Genomic DNA, 17,115 nt, shown 5'->3' on the forward strand with positions numbered 1-17,115 from the left:
ATCATACCATAATAATAGTTTGACGATACGTCTTTCGTATTATTTTTTCTTTCTACATATTAGCATTGACTGCGATTCGAAAAGTCTTTTCCTAATGTAATAGCCAATAGTTAGTGTCCGTCACACTTGAATGGGCGAGTACGTCGTGAAATATGATTGAAATTAGGTTCTGACGGTGGCGAAATTGTAGCAAGAAACGCAGACCATAGTTATGGTGGGGCTGACGGAGTCTGAATTTAGCGGGAGTCTAGATTCAGGTGGTCGGTTTTGTATTTAATGTTTTCGCGTTTTATTTACTATGAAAATTGTCTTTTTTCATTGCGATTTACAAAACAGCAACAAAATAATATCGGCAGCGAAATGTATTAATGTTCAGCACGAAGTTTAATTCCCGTCTAATTTGAAAGCCGATACGACATTACTAATTAGATGTGCAAAAGTAGCATAAGGAAGGACAAAACTGCCTAACGCAATTTGTGTCCAGTGTTTGCATCTAGTGCCGTACATTACAGAAATCAAACATGTTTCCTCATCGAACACACATTAAATGCAGAGCGCGGGCCACATCAACGCTTCTGACATTAATCGATAGCGCCGTCCAAAGTTTGATTAGTCCTCGAAGCGTACGCCCATGTAGTGCAAACTTCATCGCTAGTGTTCCCTACACGTAGTTAGTTACCGCAAGCGAATAGTTTCAGTTAGTGGCACTTTGAATTACCGACGAAACTTTAATCGTAACTTACAAAGTATCGTAAATTTGATTGGTATAGTACTTCTGTTTATAGAATTAATTGGCATTGGCAGATATGGGGAGTAATTAATTTAGAGACTGGGTAAGAAAATAGGGATTTTAGAGCCATGCGATATTGTTATTGTATTCGTCAGTTTGCTTGGCGAATTTATTATTCTCGTTGCGTTTTGTTATATGCAATGTTATGGTACTGCAAGTATTAACGGATAAAGTAACATACTGTGTCAGTATGATTTCCTGATGATGGAGGCGGTAAACGCCTCCGAAACATCGGTCAACTTCTATGAATGTACACGGCGTAATATCCCACATACGTCTCCGTAAGAATCATAATATCACTTCTGGAACATTATTTATTCTAGTATACACACGCCAACCCATTCTCCTACTAAGAAGTAGCAGAGAGTCTGATTAATATTCTGAATCGACGATGGGGGAACTTGATTCGATACTTTACTTAGCCCCGTACACACAAAGAACCCGAACGCGTTGACGTACCCAGAACTGAAAAGGGAAACACAACGAAATGAACTACTCTGAGTATTCCATATGGAACGTTGAATATTTACGACGCAGCTACTAAGGGAGAAAAAGTTTTTTTTAAGTTGGCAGTACTGAGGGAACTTTTCTATCAACTAGCTCACCACAGTACTCAAGAGGTCACAGTTCAATTATAAATAGAAAGTGCGATTCGACTGTGAAGTCCGGGTGAAACTCCTATATAAAAGAAGGAGGTACATTGTAAGCAGCAGAGTTTTGGGAAATGGAATCTATCATCAAAGAGACGTGTATTGGGTTCAGAAATTTTCAACGAATTCAATTTGTTCAGAGGGCTTGCATTAAAATAGGAAATAAAACAAGTTTCATGAAACCGAAGTCATTTTAGGTGTTCTGAAGTTAATATGTTTTTTTCATTATCATTGCAGTACGTCATTATTAAACCTTTTATTGAACGAAGCTTTTGATTGTTTTCGAAAAATACGGTGTTTGAAACTCTGCCGGATCTCGTGCGCCTGAACATTGTCGTGTGTGTTGTCCGCGTCTCTCTGTGTTGTGATGTCCTATGTACAGGTAGAGGCCTTGAGACGGCCCCTATGTTCCACGTTAGAGCGAAAAGGGTATACAAAATTGTATTCTCGGAGTATATGTTATGAGCCTTCTTATTAGGCGCATGCAATTTTATCCACCCTGTTACATCACGTCTCTTAGGCTCAAATTATTCTCCGTCGCCTTGTTTTTTCTAACATCCTTATTACATGCCGTTATATTTGATGACGGGAAACTTCGAGGTCTTTTTATATACGTCACCTGTTGTTATATTAGTAAAATACATGATGGGCCGGACATGTATCTTGGATGAAGTAGACAAGACTTACGTATATAAATTTTATCGTGAATATATCTGCTTCAAAGACCGAGAAGTAGATTGGAAGATGATAGCTCGTTTGGAAGTGGGTTTTAAGGGTCAGACAAGGACATGACTGAATGAAGATTCCGTAAGAAAACAGTTTTATTCTCTAAAACTTTGGTTTCTACCAGAGGTTAAATGTGTGATTACTCACTTGGGGTGTTGTCTTCCACGGCTGATATATAAAAATGCGAAGATTAAAATATTAAAAATTATGTTATGGGTAATAGGGAAATAGGGTTTTGGCTGTTCTGAACACAATAAGGAAACTTTATATTCAACTCAAGGCGTCTGTTTTGACTGGCTGAACGTATATTAGCTTCTGAAGTAGGACTCCATGGAGTTGGTCACATAAATTGAGACTTCTTGTCAAGGTAGTGCAAGTTTCTCAGGTAAATTTGTGTGGCCAGGAATTATAACTCAACAGTATTTTCTGTTAAAAAGACAGAGAACTTATAGCAAGGCGACTGTATTTCACTTCAGTCGTGTTACACAAACGTCTCTTTAATTTGGTTATTGTGTGCTGTGTAAAGTGTTAACGGTGAATCAGTCTAAAAAATGCCTTGAGGCTTGTTACTACACAGAGGTCAAAGGCCATCCAAGATAGAGGTCAGTTCGCGCCGCTAGACCACTCTTGAAGTGACACGCAACCTTACCGTCATCAGACGCAAAGGACTTAAAGAGATGCTGAGACGAGATTAACCCTTGACTGTCCAGTACACAGTTTATGCAAATTAGTAACCAACTTCTCTGATCGAATACTCTGAACCAACAGAAGCTGGAAATTGCAGTAATTAAGCGGTCTTGTAATCATGTTCCGAAGATCGTGTGAGCGCAGTTTATCTGCTTAATAGAGTTTCCGATTTAGAGGACCGTGGATCGATACCTGGAGAATAATTGTGGGACTTCAGGTGGAAAACATAGTGGCTAGCATAATGACCAAATTGGTCTGTGACAGTTATCCATCGCCCCGTGTAGTGTAACTCTTTCTGTGATACTCACGTGATATCTTGCTTAGACTCACAATACGCAGTTTGAAAGGATCGGTCAGAGACACATTCCCTGATACGTATTTGATGTTAAAAAATTTACCTGTTTGTGACATTAGCGGTACAATTTACGTTTTGCCAGTAACGAAAATATTCATTTTAATCCAAATCGTCATGTAGAGTTTAAAATTCGATCTGTAATGGGTGAAAAATCATATTGAAAGTATTTACATTAGGTCTAATAGACGCAAGTTGATTTACAATTAAAGAAGGGTTATCTTAAAAACCAAAGTTCTGCAAGCGGAAATCTTAGACCCGGAACGAAGTTCTGAGGCAGCACTGAACAAGTAGAAGCTAATTCTGCCTTGTATTCCGTAGTTGGGTTGCTTTGCTGCAAGTAGCAATTTGCAAAGTGTAAATAGACTTTCTTGCTGACTTTACTACAGACTCTAAACAAGTAACAAGAATAATAGACAGGTAAAACTACTCTCCCCCTTCCACCCAGGCCAGTCAGTAATTACCTCCAGATACATGACCGCTTTTATTAATTAGGTTACACTCGTATTTTGGATTAATAAGGAGAATAGTTAGATAGTTCTTCATCTACAAACTCGGTATTTTTGTGCGTAGTACAGAATCAAGGAATTTCCTGTTCTTTCGTGTCTTAAAGTTCATTGCTGTGTTCACAGAAGCTCGCCGCTTAATACGAGGTGCGATCGGAAAGTTTCTAGACTGCGCCTATAAAAACCCGTACACTTATCTCAGATATTAAATTCATCCATCACCCTCAAAGTAGTTCCCCTGGGAGTGAACACACGATCCCAGCGCCGCTTCCAAGCCTGGAAGCATCCCTGGAAATCTTTCTTTGTCAGTCTGTCAAGCACCATCTGCGATTCTGCCTGAATCTCTTCTATCGTCTCAAATCTCCTTCTCTTTAGCTGAATTTTCATCTTTTGGGAAGATGAAGAAGTCACACGGAGCTTAGAAAGGAAGTTGGGGTCGGTTCTTGCAAGATCTTTGAGCTCCTGACAAACGAGAAGTCGATTCTGCTTCTGGTCCTCAGAAAGGATGCGTCGCATGTGGAGTTCTTCCTTTAGAATCAGCTGACAGGTCCCATAGCCTATCCCAACAATGTCGCACAAGTCGTTGATGGTACGATGTCGATCTTCGTGAATGGCCTGCCGAATCTTCGTAACATTTTCGGGCGTTGTGCTCGAAGATGGTCGTCCAGAACGCTCGTCATCATCGACAGAGGTTCGGCCACTTTTAAAACGTGAATGCCACACAAAAGTTTGTGCACGACCCATTGCGGACTCCCCAAATGCTTGCTTTAGCATTTCATAGGTTTCCGTAGCCGTTTTGGCGAGTCTTTGGCAAAATTTGATGCACACGCCATTCCGAAATCGCAGGAGGGTCGGTGTAATGCACTACCAAAACGCCCGTAACTAAGAAAGAAATGCTAATTCGATGATGCCGGCTGGCACACTGATTCACTATGAATGTAGGCCGCACATCCTAAAGGCAGAAGCTCGTACTACATCCGGTTTACCCTCTATTGACACAGTCTTGAAACTTTCCGATCGCACCTCGTACTTATAACCTGAGCCAGTTTATTATGTTGATTGCAAAACTATTGTTTTTGATTTAAATTTTGTACTCTGGCTTAACCCCTAAGCTACACTGGTAAGAAATGAAATCGGAACTTGTACTGTACGAGTCCTGTTACACTAGATGGCTGTCACAAACCCCATGAAAATTTCTTGTTGATGTGACGTTACAACGTGTGGACGTTCTGTCCACACTTTTCTCTCTGAAGACGGAAGCAAAATCTAGTTTTTGAAACGTTGTAGTTTTATAATTTAGACTAGTATTTCGTAATGTGTGGGTCGCGTACAACCGATGGTAGGTGAAAGGAGGATGCTGCATAGATCCAGGTGGAAATTTTCCCGCTTCTTTTGTTTACACGGTATATTTTAATCAAACACTGCGAAAACATTTCATTTAGGTCTGCTTTAAGAATTAAACCATCTCTGTAATTAATTCATCGCAACTACAAATTCCGATCCACAAAGACGGGCTATGTGTAGAAGTATTTTATAAAACTTTTCACTTGTGAATTTAGGTATTTTATTTCAGTCTTCCAGAATATTCAGTAATTCTGTCTCTTACATATATCATCCACCTGTCTCCGTATTGTTTCGTTTATTTTTGACTGTCTGTTCATATCTACCTCTGTACCATAATCATATAAATTAATCCCGGTTTATCCAACTCGTTTTTGCATATCTCCGCGACGCAGTCTCAGCCGGGAGAAATTCGCTTTATTAATGTCACGTTAAACTAGAGCGGCCTAAAACTCTCATGATTTCGTTTTAAACGTAAATGGAAGTTCGTGTTCCATTCGAACAAGCACGTTTTAAAAATTCCTTGTGCCCTTCTTTTACCTGTACAAAAAAATCTTAATGTTTTTGTCTGTTGTAGCTTGTATTGAAATCTTTTCAAGAAATGAGATCTAAATAATTGTATTTCACATTGCATACAGCAGTGTTGTTGACAAAGCCAATTAGGAACGAAGAGATAACGTGTTTCAATTAGAAGTTGTACGCCTCTAATGAGACATGTACTTCACGTCATACACCAGTTTTTAACTATGAAACTTGTTTTTACAATACTCACAAAGGTTTGTTCCAAGTTCATTTAAAATAAGGGGTCGATTCTACCGATGAGAGACCCAATTAAACTCGACCAACACAAAATTTCACCGAAAGCCGTTGGGTAGTTTCGGAGATGAAATTTGAGCATTCAGGAACAAACAATGTAACCTATTATTCGTTAATTTGATGAGCTTAATATGAGAGCACATGACAAAGCTTATGAATAGTACTTCCATATCAGTTTCCATTATAATCCCCTTTTATATTGTCCTAACAATATTATGTGAGCTGTATAAATCATGAAATTAAAATTAGGAAGTTTTTAGTGAGATTTGAGGTTCTTACGGCGGAGACAATGAAGATGGCTGTGTTGTGGGTTATACGTAACGTCATGTAGTTCGGCAGTTCACCGACTTTTCAGAGGTGCAAATTTCCTCCATCATCCGGGCAAAGAGTAATTCCAAAAAAAACTCGTTGAAAAAAAATGAGGAAGGTTTTAAAATACTTGACGATGGACAAAGTCCGAAACCTTGGTAATCGAGGTGAAACGGGTTTGTGCGATGTGTTTTATGTAATGAATTCCTTCGCTAAGACGAAATTCCTTTTGAAATGCATCACGTAAAGGATTTTTTTTTTATATATCAGGGTTTCTGAGTAATCTATTTTTTTATTAACCTTTCATCTTATTTTAATAGTGACCTCCTTCCAAAACGTTTCCCCACATCACAGTTAAAATCTCACAGTAAATTATGCCGCTCTATAGAGCCCGATGTTTGATTACCACCTCATACAGGCAATGTCCGAGACCCACCAGGTTTAACGGGATTGTAGGGGCCATATTATCTACCCTTATCTAGAGCATAGGTTAAGAATATGCTGCCCCTCTCTACTGTCTTCCTTAAGGTACAATTTGGCTGCACGGGACAGAGACAAGCGACCGAGGCAGGCGACAGAGACGGGAGACGGACACATCGCAGCTTGTCGCCACACACTTTTGAGGTGACGCCCGAGACATGCGGCAAAGTGTTTGTTTTCTTTGTTTTGTTGAGACATACGTGCACATATTCTGTGAAAAATGAGTACAAAAATGCTTCTAAAAAGGTTACTCGAAGAATAAGAAGAAGAATATGATGTGTTGCTGTGTTATTTGTTGCGAAAGAAACAAAGAAAACCTATGAGTTCAATATTCAAAACCAGACGTGAAGAAGGATCTTTCTGTCGGTGGTCAGTGGTCGGTTTTCTGCTACTAATTTTACCAATTTCTCAGTAAATTTAATTTCTGCCATTATTTTACTCAACAACACACGTGCTGCCTGAGCCCGTCGCGAGACACTACTGGTCTGAGAGCGGTCTCCTGTGCTTTGTCTCTGTCTCGCGCTCGTAATTGTACTTCATACGATTGTACAGAGAGCAGACAGGAAGCGACCAGTCTCGGTCTCCCGTCTCTGTCGCCTACCTCGGTCGCTTGTCTCTGTCGCGTGCAGCCAAATTGTACATTTACATTGAGCCTACATGTCGTTTTGAGGAAGGTCATTGTCTTCTCATATGTTGCACTCTGGAAGATATTAAATGACGGTTTTAGAGGACTAACTGACGATTAGTTCATTAAGTTCCTCCGAAACGTCCGTCGGTATCTGCCAGACTACGCGGTGCTACATCCCAGAAGACACGAATTGATGTGCGAAACTGAAATCCCACATATATTCTCCAAATTATCTGATAGTTCCTACGTCATTACGCATGTTTATAGTTTACTGTTCGCTAGCTGGGAGGGGAAAATCGATTTCTGAACCGCCAGGTTACTGAACTGCATTTGAAATGACATAACTGCAGAGAAATAGCCTGTCACGGGCTGTAACTCAGGTATCGGCTGAATGTAACACACCTGTGCAGAACTAACGTGCCACAGTGTCTGAGCAGCTGCTGCCTCGCTGTGATGCAACCCCAGCCCCCAGGGGCTATTTACACAACCCCCCCCCCCCCCACTTGCTGCCTACCCGGTCCGACATCGGGGTCCATTTTACCCTGCATTACACTCTAGAGAGTTCATGTGCTGTTCGTCCGTCCGTCCGTGTTTCAACCCGACGCTGTTTCTCCTACACCTCGCCATTCTTCTATACATTGCAGATTTTCCTTCATCTGAGGATTCATAACAACATTTCGTTTCTGCCCGATTTTCTAAATCCCCAAACTTCGCTCTCTACTACAGCAAATGTTATTTTGTGTTTTCAAGACATTACTTCAGACGTTCTCCGTTCACATGAATAGTCACGTTCTTTGTGAGATATTTGGCTGTCTTCTGGGTTGTAGCGCCGTAGTCTGACGGTGGTCTAGCGGTTAGAACGCTGGCCTTGTAATCCTGGGGTCTCGGGTTCGATTCCCGGCGGTGCTCGAATTTATAACTTGTGTTGGGCAAGGCCGTGGTCTAGGCAACACGGAGTTTTCCTTCGTGGCATCCCAACAATTACTTCATTCACACACAGAAGAAGGCAATGGCAAACCACTTCTGGATCATCTGCCAAGAACGTATATGAACAGGTCCCAGTCCGAGAAAAGGATGGAAGGATCCTGTTCATATGGACCTGTCGTCAGACAGAACACTAAATAAATAAAGTCTGACAGAAGTTTACCAACGTTTCAGATGTCCTTGCTGCCTCCATCATCAGGGCGATCGCCGAACCTAGAAGACAGTCATATTCCTACTCGCCGCCTTGAGAATTTTAGATCTTCTTGGGGAGAGTTCGTACAGCGAGTCGATATTATCCAAGAAGTACAAAGTTCCCAAATTATCGATAAATGACTTGGCAGATATTTATCTCTTTTCACTAAACTTTATGCTCGCTTGATGATTAGCCTAAATCACTTCTTAAAAGACACCTACAACGAAGAATTATGTAGATACTGTACGATTCTATTTTTATCTTTTTCAGTGATATTGACGAGATTTCTCGCATAAAAGTATTTGTCTTACTGGAAGAATGAGAAATTCATGCGGAATTATAATTTTAAAAAATTGGAATGTGTGACAATTTGAGGAACTACACATAGGTGAGAAGTGAATGTTTAAATGGAACCTACATCGACAGAACTTGATTGTGTTCTAGATTTAATTGGATCGTAGTAGGGCCCAGTATGAGCGCTGTTCTGAACACAAATGTAAAGTCGGGGTTAATGAAATCAGGAGCTAGCTAAGGAATCTAAAACTTCTTGACGATGGTGAAGAGTCAATTGAATAAAAATTTTCTTGGATATTATCCATCGTCTAGTAAATATAAAACGTAAAAACGACGTTTCGGAGATGGGACTCTATCTCCGTCTTCAGGTTTCTACACAGTTGGGCCCACTAGATAGAGCTAATCCCTATCTATTATCCATCGTCTAGTAAATATAAAACGTAAAACGACGTTTCGGAGATGGGACTCTATTTCCGTCTTCAGGTTCCTACACAGTTGGGCCCACTAGATACAGCTAATCCCTATAGCTAAGGAACCTTCAGCGTTGAATAGATTTCGTTATCTACTTCCGGGTCTTCCAAACCGTTTTCTCGATACTTTAAAACTGAAAATTTGTATGTATTACGTGTTTTCCGTTGATCTGTGACATGTCAGAGCGTGAAATAAATCGCTGAGCTGTGGGCAGAGTTAGAAGTTGAGGTTACTAATGTTGAACGCGGGATACAAACAGCAAGGGGGTGGCAGAGTCTGAGTGCGAACGGCAGGTTTGGTTAGTGGATCAATACCACTGCGGGAATGGGTTTGGTCAGGATATGAAGCAGTTCCGAGGAAAATGAATACATCTGATGTTGAAGTTTAGTATCTCATTGTTTGTCACTAGATATATTCCTTACATTTAACAAGTTTGTTTCGCCAGTAATTTTAAGATGGATATAAACGTAAATAAATGGAGCATATAAATGTACAGACCTATACTGTACGCATGACGTAAGCTTAAGAACTGATGTAACTTTAACTTTTAACGTGGCCAACTTTTTCCTGTGGCCAACATTTCAGATCCCTGCTTTCTAGTGGGCAAACATAAACGCCCTCCGCGTTAAACGTTCACTTCGTATAAAATAATACTCATGCTGGGATCCTAACCCAGGTCGTTTCATATCGTATTATTCAATTCAGTGACTGACCTATATCTCATTTGACCAAGAAATTAAAGAATTTAGTGCAGTTTCGAATGACTTAGTACCGTTTTCTCCTTTTAGAGCCAAGAGCAGTTTATGCTAATTTACTAAATACTGCTTCGCAGAAAGTCTGTTTTAGTAAAAACATTGTTAAATGGACTTAGCGAGTTTTGGAATTACGCCCTTCGGTTGTGTTATTCTGGGTTTTGATGCTGTGTACTTTTGTAGGCGATTACTGTAATCAAGAGAGATATGTTCTTTCAAAACTTCGTTGACCGCCTGCAAGTCTGCATGAGCGTTAATAACCCAGAAAACAGTCATCTTCATACTCGACGCCATGAGACCCTCAAAGCAAACAATCGACCTTTTCACTCCAGTGATAATTCTGAATTCCTGGCTGGCGCAGGAACAGTTTCAGAGGACGAAGGAGTTGAGGACAGTCCGCAAGTCCGAAAGGGTTATCCAGCCATGGACATCATGATGGAATGACAATGGGTAGGCCTTGTTTAATGGCTTCGGGTGTGGGATGGGAGGGGGTTGACGGTCTACTATGAGATAACGTTACAGCACTTGCCCGAAGAGACACTATCTCATTTCCGTCCACCTCGTCCTCCTTTGTTGCGATTGTAATTTGTCTCTCCACTTTGTCACACATAATCTTGGATGGTTCTAGAGACGAGAGAGGACGTCTGGATAAATTGAGCAAAGCGGCGAACCTGAATAAATTATGAGTCTACTTCCATTTGCACGGTTCCAGATGTTTACAGAGGCCAACAGGAATTGTTCTTCTCAAGGTCTTTCCAGTCAAAGAACTTGTATTCCAATTCTAAATGTTTCTGACGAAGGTGTGTGACAAGTACTTAAAATATATTTGGAATTTCCTTAAAAAAAACGTAAATATTCCGAGTCTGGGTCAGTTTCCGTGTTGAGACGAGTGATTAAGATTAGTCAATTCAAACGGATCTCCCAAAATGGGGTCTTTATTCCTGAAAACGGAAAAAATGAGTTTCTGAGTATAAGGAAACCACACCAAAGAAGCATAACAAGAAATCAGTTACAACTCATCTTTTCGTATATTTGCTTACTGATGTGTGTGTGGATGGATGTATGTAAATTTCTATAAATAAAGAGCCACACAAATTATTAAAGAGTCTCTGACATTTCATAACATATTACAGGCAGAAACGTATTTTTCTATTAATGTGGGGAGGGGTTTCTTTTACCCATTTCGCTGATTTTTCTTACTACGAGCCTGTAGTGAGGTTCATTCTAGTGTTCTTGTCAATAATTACATGAACGGGCATCAGAAGGGTTAATATTTTTAATGAAAATTATATCTAAAAAATATTTAGTTAAATTTTAAGTTATCGTAAATTACCCATATAAATGATCCGTAAACATTAGACAGGGTTTTTAAGCAGAGACCGGTCTGTCTGATGGTCCCTTTCTGTACAGGACAAAGCTCAAAAACCCAAGAAATAACTAACTAACTAACTAACTAACTAACAAACTAACTAACTAGCTGGCTAACTAGCTGGCCTAGGGACCACGAAGGTTCAACACCGAATTAACTAACTGACATAAAGCCATATCTGCATTCCATAGAATAATCAGACAGTGACATGACCTTTCATTGTCCGTGAGAAAATGGGTAGATTCTGGTGTAATATAGTATACGTGGTTATTTTTTAGAAACTTTTATTTCTGCTGTTGGTGACAGTGGGGGACAGGTGGCATGATTGGTGCTGTCCGTTCGCTGATGGCCTGCTGTGCTAGTGTGGTGCGGGGAATTGCTTGGTTCTGTTTAACTTTGTTCTGTGAAATGAGTGTGTTTAATGTGCCTTGATATTATCTATAAAATAATGTGATAAGGAATTAAGCAGTGTAGTGATGTTAGTTGCTTAGATGAAGTTCAGATGCGTATCGAAATGTGTTACTTGGAAACAAAGGAAAGTTTGATGTGACACGTTGAAGCTTGGATGGACCGATGACGTAACCGTGCGACGTACTGCCAACTCTATAACCTACTTCTCCGCGTACAGGTAAGGTTTTTAGTGGATGTAGAAACCTTTATACTTTTAACCGTAGCTTCATGCTCTAGCTGCTTTAACTCTACGACCCTACACGTCTCCAGTGCACATTTAGTAGGAGGCTGGATGATCCCTTCAGTTCGTAAAGACGACAGAGAGAAAAACCATTGCTCTTATAAAAAATCCTTTAGCCACCCACATTACCGACTGATATGACTCTTTGTATACTCGTTATATACAGGTTAGAAACTTGGTCTCTTACTGTAGGTAAAAGTCTACATCTAATAGTGTTGAGAAGATGAGAGAAAGAGATACGCAATGGAAGAAAATCACGAAAGAAACTTCATTCATAGGCTAGTAGGCCTAGAGTATGTTAATTAAATTAAATATGTGATGAGCAGGACATGTAGCACCAAAAGGTGTAAATGATCTTAGCCGCAGATAAGTGCATAATATTAAAATAGATTCTGGAGGGTGTTGTATTCGTATAGCTTACTGAAAAGTGCATGCTTGTTATTTAGAACGTACTTGAAAGACATGAAATCCATCATAATTTTAAAATGCGTTGTAGAAGGAATGGAATCTTTGAAAACAGTAGGTATCTTGGGCCTTTGTACGGACTCCAGATTTTTTTTTTTAATAATTTGAAACTAAACCAAAATTGCTTATCGCTTTTTCTCTCTTGTATGTCTTTCTTCCCAATGTCTTTGGCGTCTCCTTTTCACGCTGTAGATCTTGACTCTTGCCTTCCACATCGTGACCTTCGATTTCTGCAGCTGTACGCTTTACTCCCTGTGCTATATGCTCTTTACATCTCCCCTCCCCACACCCCCCTTCAGATCTTCCAAACTTTCTGGCACTGGTTTGGTTACATTATTTTCAGTCTTACCAACTCGTCCTGAACTTTGCTGTCAGAGTTCGTCAGAAAAGGGTTGCAACTTTGTGTGGCCTCCATATTTGTTGTGGTGTCATGGCGTCTTGAATATATAATTCTGATAGGAATTTATAATAGCAGTAGTTCAGAAGTCGCTGAGAAGAACTAATATTGAATAGTAAGAGGAGGTTACTTTATCAACTGAAGATACTCTCACATTGTTTTATCCTAAAGGCATTCATGCAGTTTTAAAAGTAACCTTTATTTACGTCTCTGACGAAAAACAGTGTTGTAATTCTAGGTGACTTTTTAATAGTGAGCAGTATGCTAGTGTTTAACATACCATAGAGCGCCATTTTTGGGTACATTTATATTATTAAGACTCCGTCTGTTCACAATTTATTCCAGGTTTCAAACATAGTTTTACTCTGTAATGCATAACATGACTAATGGCTTTGTCTCTACTTTTAGGTTTTGTATCCAGTTTTTTAAAAGTTCAAATTGTATCGTAGGCCTTTGTTGAGTAATTTGTGTTGTTTTTGTCAGTCGTATCTGATGTTAGTTAGGCTCCGCGGTCTGGGATGAAAGGATTATTGTTTTGTGCTTCGCTGGTTGTGTTGAGTTTTGTGAAATGTTCTGTAACGTGGATCACTTTTGTTTTGTTGAATATATTTTTATGACATTCTCATTTATAATTCTTTATTAATTGTGTAGTCAGTCAATGCTCCGCAAAGCAGCATTGTTCGGAGACGTTTCCGTGGTAATAATATGCAATTGCCTGACTAGACCAATAGAAAATGTGACGTATTGGGTATTCAGGCACCTTAAAAGAATTTATATGACCTGTAAGTAGCCATAAAGTGAAATTCGAACGTATTCTTAAGTAAATAAAACTTTAACGATCTTTGAAATGATAATCCTTCTTCATGTAGTCGTCTAATTCTATTCATTCACGTCGAATTGCGTTCTTGGTCGAGTGATCAACTTCAGCTACCGTTAGGTAAGCAACAGTGAGGCGTACTATGAATTTCCAAAAAGGCTATATTTTATATCGGTCTAAGAGTAACATCAGGTTGAAAGATTCATGTAAATTTATTTTCTCTAGTCTCTGTTTACCCTTTTGGGGAATTGGGCGTCCCATCCCTCTGTGTCTTCTTCTCCCCTCCCCCATTTCACATCCTTATCCTTTATATACGATAAGGAACGTCGTTCTGTTTCGAGTTTTTTTTTGGCCTCTCGTCTCGGCAGCAAAGTCCTTTGAAAATCCCTTACGGTTAGCTACTAGTGACGTGGTGTCGGTACTCCCTAAACACGGGGAGGGGGGATGAAATGGAGAGGCTTTTTAGTGCCTCTTGTATTTTATTCAATCAGCACATAAATATTGTATGAAAGGCAATGCAGAAGATATGTTGTGGGATTGAATGAAGCGATGATACATCAATGCTATGCTGAGTCTGTCCGGGGCAGCCTCCGTCTCGTATCCGTTCAGCTGTTTCGCCTGCGTCGGTACAGAAAGACATGTTTCCTTCTTCGGACGTGGAACAAGTTTTTTTTTTGTGACGGTGTTTGTGGTGTACGGTACTTCTTTGTTTCTTCAGCAGCGACGCACTTAAGTGAATAATTAACATGTGGTCAGCTGATCCCTTCTTAGTAATACCAATTTTATTTTAGAAAAAATTGTATTTCGAATGTTATATATATATATATATATATATATATATATATATATATTGTTGTGTCTTATTATAGGACCACTGCCACCGGGAAAAAACCCATTTGCAGTTAATAATGAAATAAAAAAAAATAATATATATATAATTTAACGCAAAACACCCAGACTCTTTAAAATTCAGTCCAGATATGTATTTAAAGAATAATTTTCTCAAAATACGGACTCGTACTACTAGAATCAAGGTGCGGATAAGCTCATCTTTAGTTAAATGTCCTGTTAAATTTTGCATAAATTTTCGAAAAAAAGAGTTATTTCTGAGGTTTCTGTCTTATGAGTCACTGAGCAGTGTAGTCTCTTAGAAATTGGCCGACATTTCGAGGAACAGACCGTCTCCGTTATGAGACCGCCCTGATGATGGAAGCGGGAAGAACGGTTGGCAGCGTCTTTATAATCACTGCCGTGTAAACAAGAAATCTCATAGAGTGGTTAAGAATAATAATGGACGATATTAAAAGCAAGCAGTCGTAACCTTTTAAGGTATTATCCTTGACATTTCTTTTCCCTTATCACTGTCTTCATTCCAGTTAGATTCCGTACATTTTATTGTCGTAAGTCCAACTGTAGAGCCACGGTGGTCTAGTGGTTGTAATCCTGGGGTCTCGGGTTCGATTCCCGGCGGTGCCCGAATTTATAACTTGTGTTGGGCAAGGCCGTGGTCTAGGCAACACGGAGTTTTCCTCCGTGGCATCCCAATAATTACTCCATTCACACACAGAAGAAGGCAATGGCAAACCACTTCTGGATCATCTGCCAAGAACGTATATGAACAGGTCCCAGTCCGAGAAAAGGATGGAAGGATCCTGTTCATATGGACCTGTCGTCAGACAGAACACTAAATAAATAAAAGTCCAACTGTATTCTTCAACAGTTGGACTTCTAGACAGTGCAGTCACGACAAGAAGCTTAGAGTACTGATATCAGTCTGATGCTGATTGGTTTTGGTCCTTCCACGTGATAATAATTCGTTGTGTCACAGTTGTCAGCCATTAGCTTGTTTAAATTCCTTACCTACCAACAACTTTAGGTACTTAAAATCTCTTTGTGGGTACTTTTTTGGTTACAGAATGGTGCACTTGTTGAGTGAACGCTTATAAAGGGAATGGAATTTGTGAATTTTTATTCTTTTATCATCATGATCGGCAATATGACGCTCACTTTCGTTCATATGTATTTCTTTTCCTCTCTCCTTTTTAGTGCCTCTTTCGTTCCGTTCGTGAAAGTCCAGACAGTGTGTGGGAGCCGTTAATTGCAAAGCCGATAATGGAAAAGGCTCGAGCGAGCGAGCAACCCCCCAGTGAGTGCCGCCCCTCTCTCAACCCTTTGCAAACCCTTACAATCCCTTGACCGAACAACACAGGCATACAGTTTTTCAGTTCAGAAAATAGAAATAAACATTATTATGTAGGGTAAGAACAAAAAGGAAGTCACTTTCCTTTCCAATAGGCACACAAAAAATATATGTAGATGAGTTGTTAGTAATATAACCTATAGATCGACGCTGTTTTTTGGGTGTTAAACGTTTTAGTCCAGTGGTATTCAACCTTTTTTGTTCGCGTACCCCCAGATATAATTTCTCTTCAACTTTGTTGGTGTATAATTCAATATTTTTTTAAATTTCACGTACCCCCTAGGATGTCTTCGCGTACCCCCAGATATAATTTCTCTTCAACTTTGTACCCCCAAAGTTGTTGGTGTATAATTCAAGTTATACGTAGTATATAATCTACATCTAAAATAAATTAAATAAATTACATTACTGATTATTCAGTGTTTATCATAAAATAATATATATTTTTTTTTAAATTTCACGTACCCCCTAAGATGTCTTCGCGTACCCCCGGGGGTACGCGTACCCCAGGTTGAATACCACTATTTTAGATGATACGGGCATTTCTAAGGCGCATTTCGCATATTTATCACTTCAACGAAAGAAGCATTTTAACTGTTCATTTCACGACAAAGCACAGAACATTTTTGGTAACAACCAATGTCCTGTCCATTAGATTAGTATTGTGCTTAAGATGGTAAAGTTGCGTCATATTGTGATATAATAAGTATATATTAAATCTTGTCCATCTAATCACAATAATTCTTATTAAATATTAAAATATTACAATAATTAACATTTAAAATATTAAATGATGTTCTTTATCGAAATATTCGATTTACATTAGACCATCATTTTTCATGTTTCGCTGAAACATGAAAAGAACATCATTTAATATTTTAAATATTTTAAATGTTAATTATTGTAATATTTTAATATTTAATAAGAATTATTGTGATTAGACGGACAAGATTTAATATATAGTATTGTGCTGTTTCGGGTGCTGAGGTTACATAGCATCGAATAATATGGGAAGATGATAATGTACAAAGATCATCTGCGCATGACACCAATATGACTGTTCAATATAATTTAATTAAGTGACTGTCTCCACAAAACAAATACATCATAAATATAAGCGTCCATGTGCTTATTTACTGCATGTATAGATGAACTCATATTTGGTTGATGGAGAATCGTATTTCTCAATAACGCTCC

The 17,115-nt window shown here is 39.2% G+C and overlaps 1 protein-coding gene across 6 annotated transcripts in view; it reads left to right on the forward strand.

Moving 5' to 3' along the window:
• Positions 1 to 17,115, forward strand: part of side-VII (sidestep VII transmembrane protein) — a 615,012-nt gene that overhangs the window by 378,175 nt on the left and 219,722 nt on the right. The gene's annotated exons all lie outside the window — the stretch shown is intronic.

The sequence above is a fragment of the Zootermopsis nevadensis genome, unplaced genomic scaffold, assembly GCF_977971745.1.
Source record: "Zootermopsis nevadensis isolate Lab colony 2312 unplaced genomic scaffold, Znev_1.0 Znev_ptg000021l, whole genome shotgun sequence".
NCBI classification, from domain to species: domain Eukaryota; kingdom Metazoa; phylum Arthropoda; class Insecta; order Blattodea; family Termopsidae; genus Zootermopsis; species Zootermopsis nevadensis.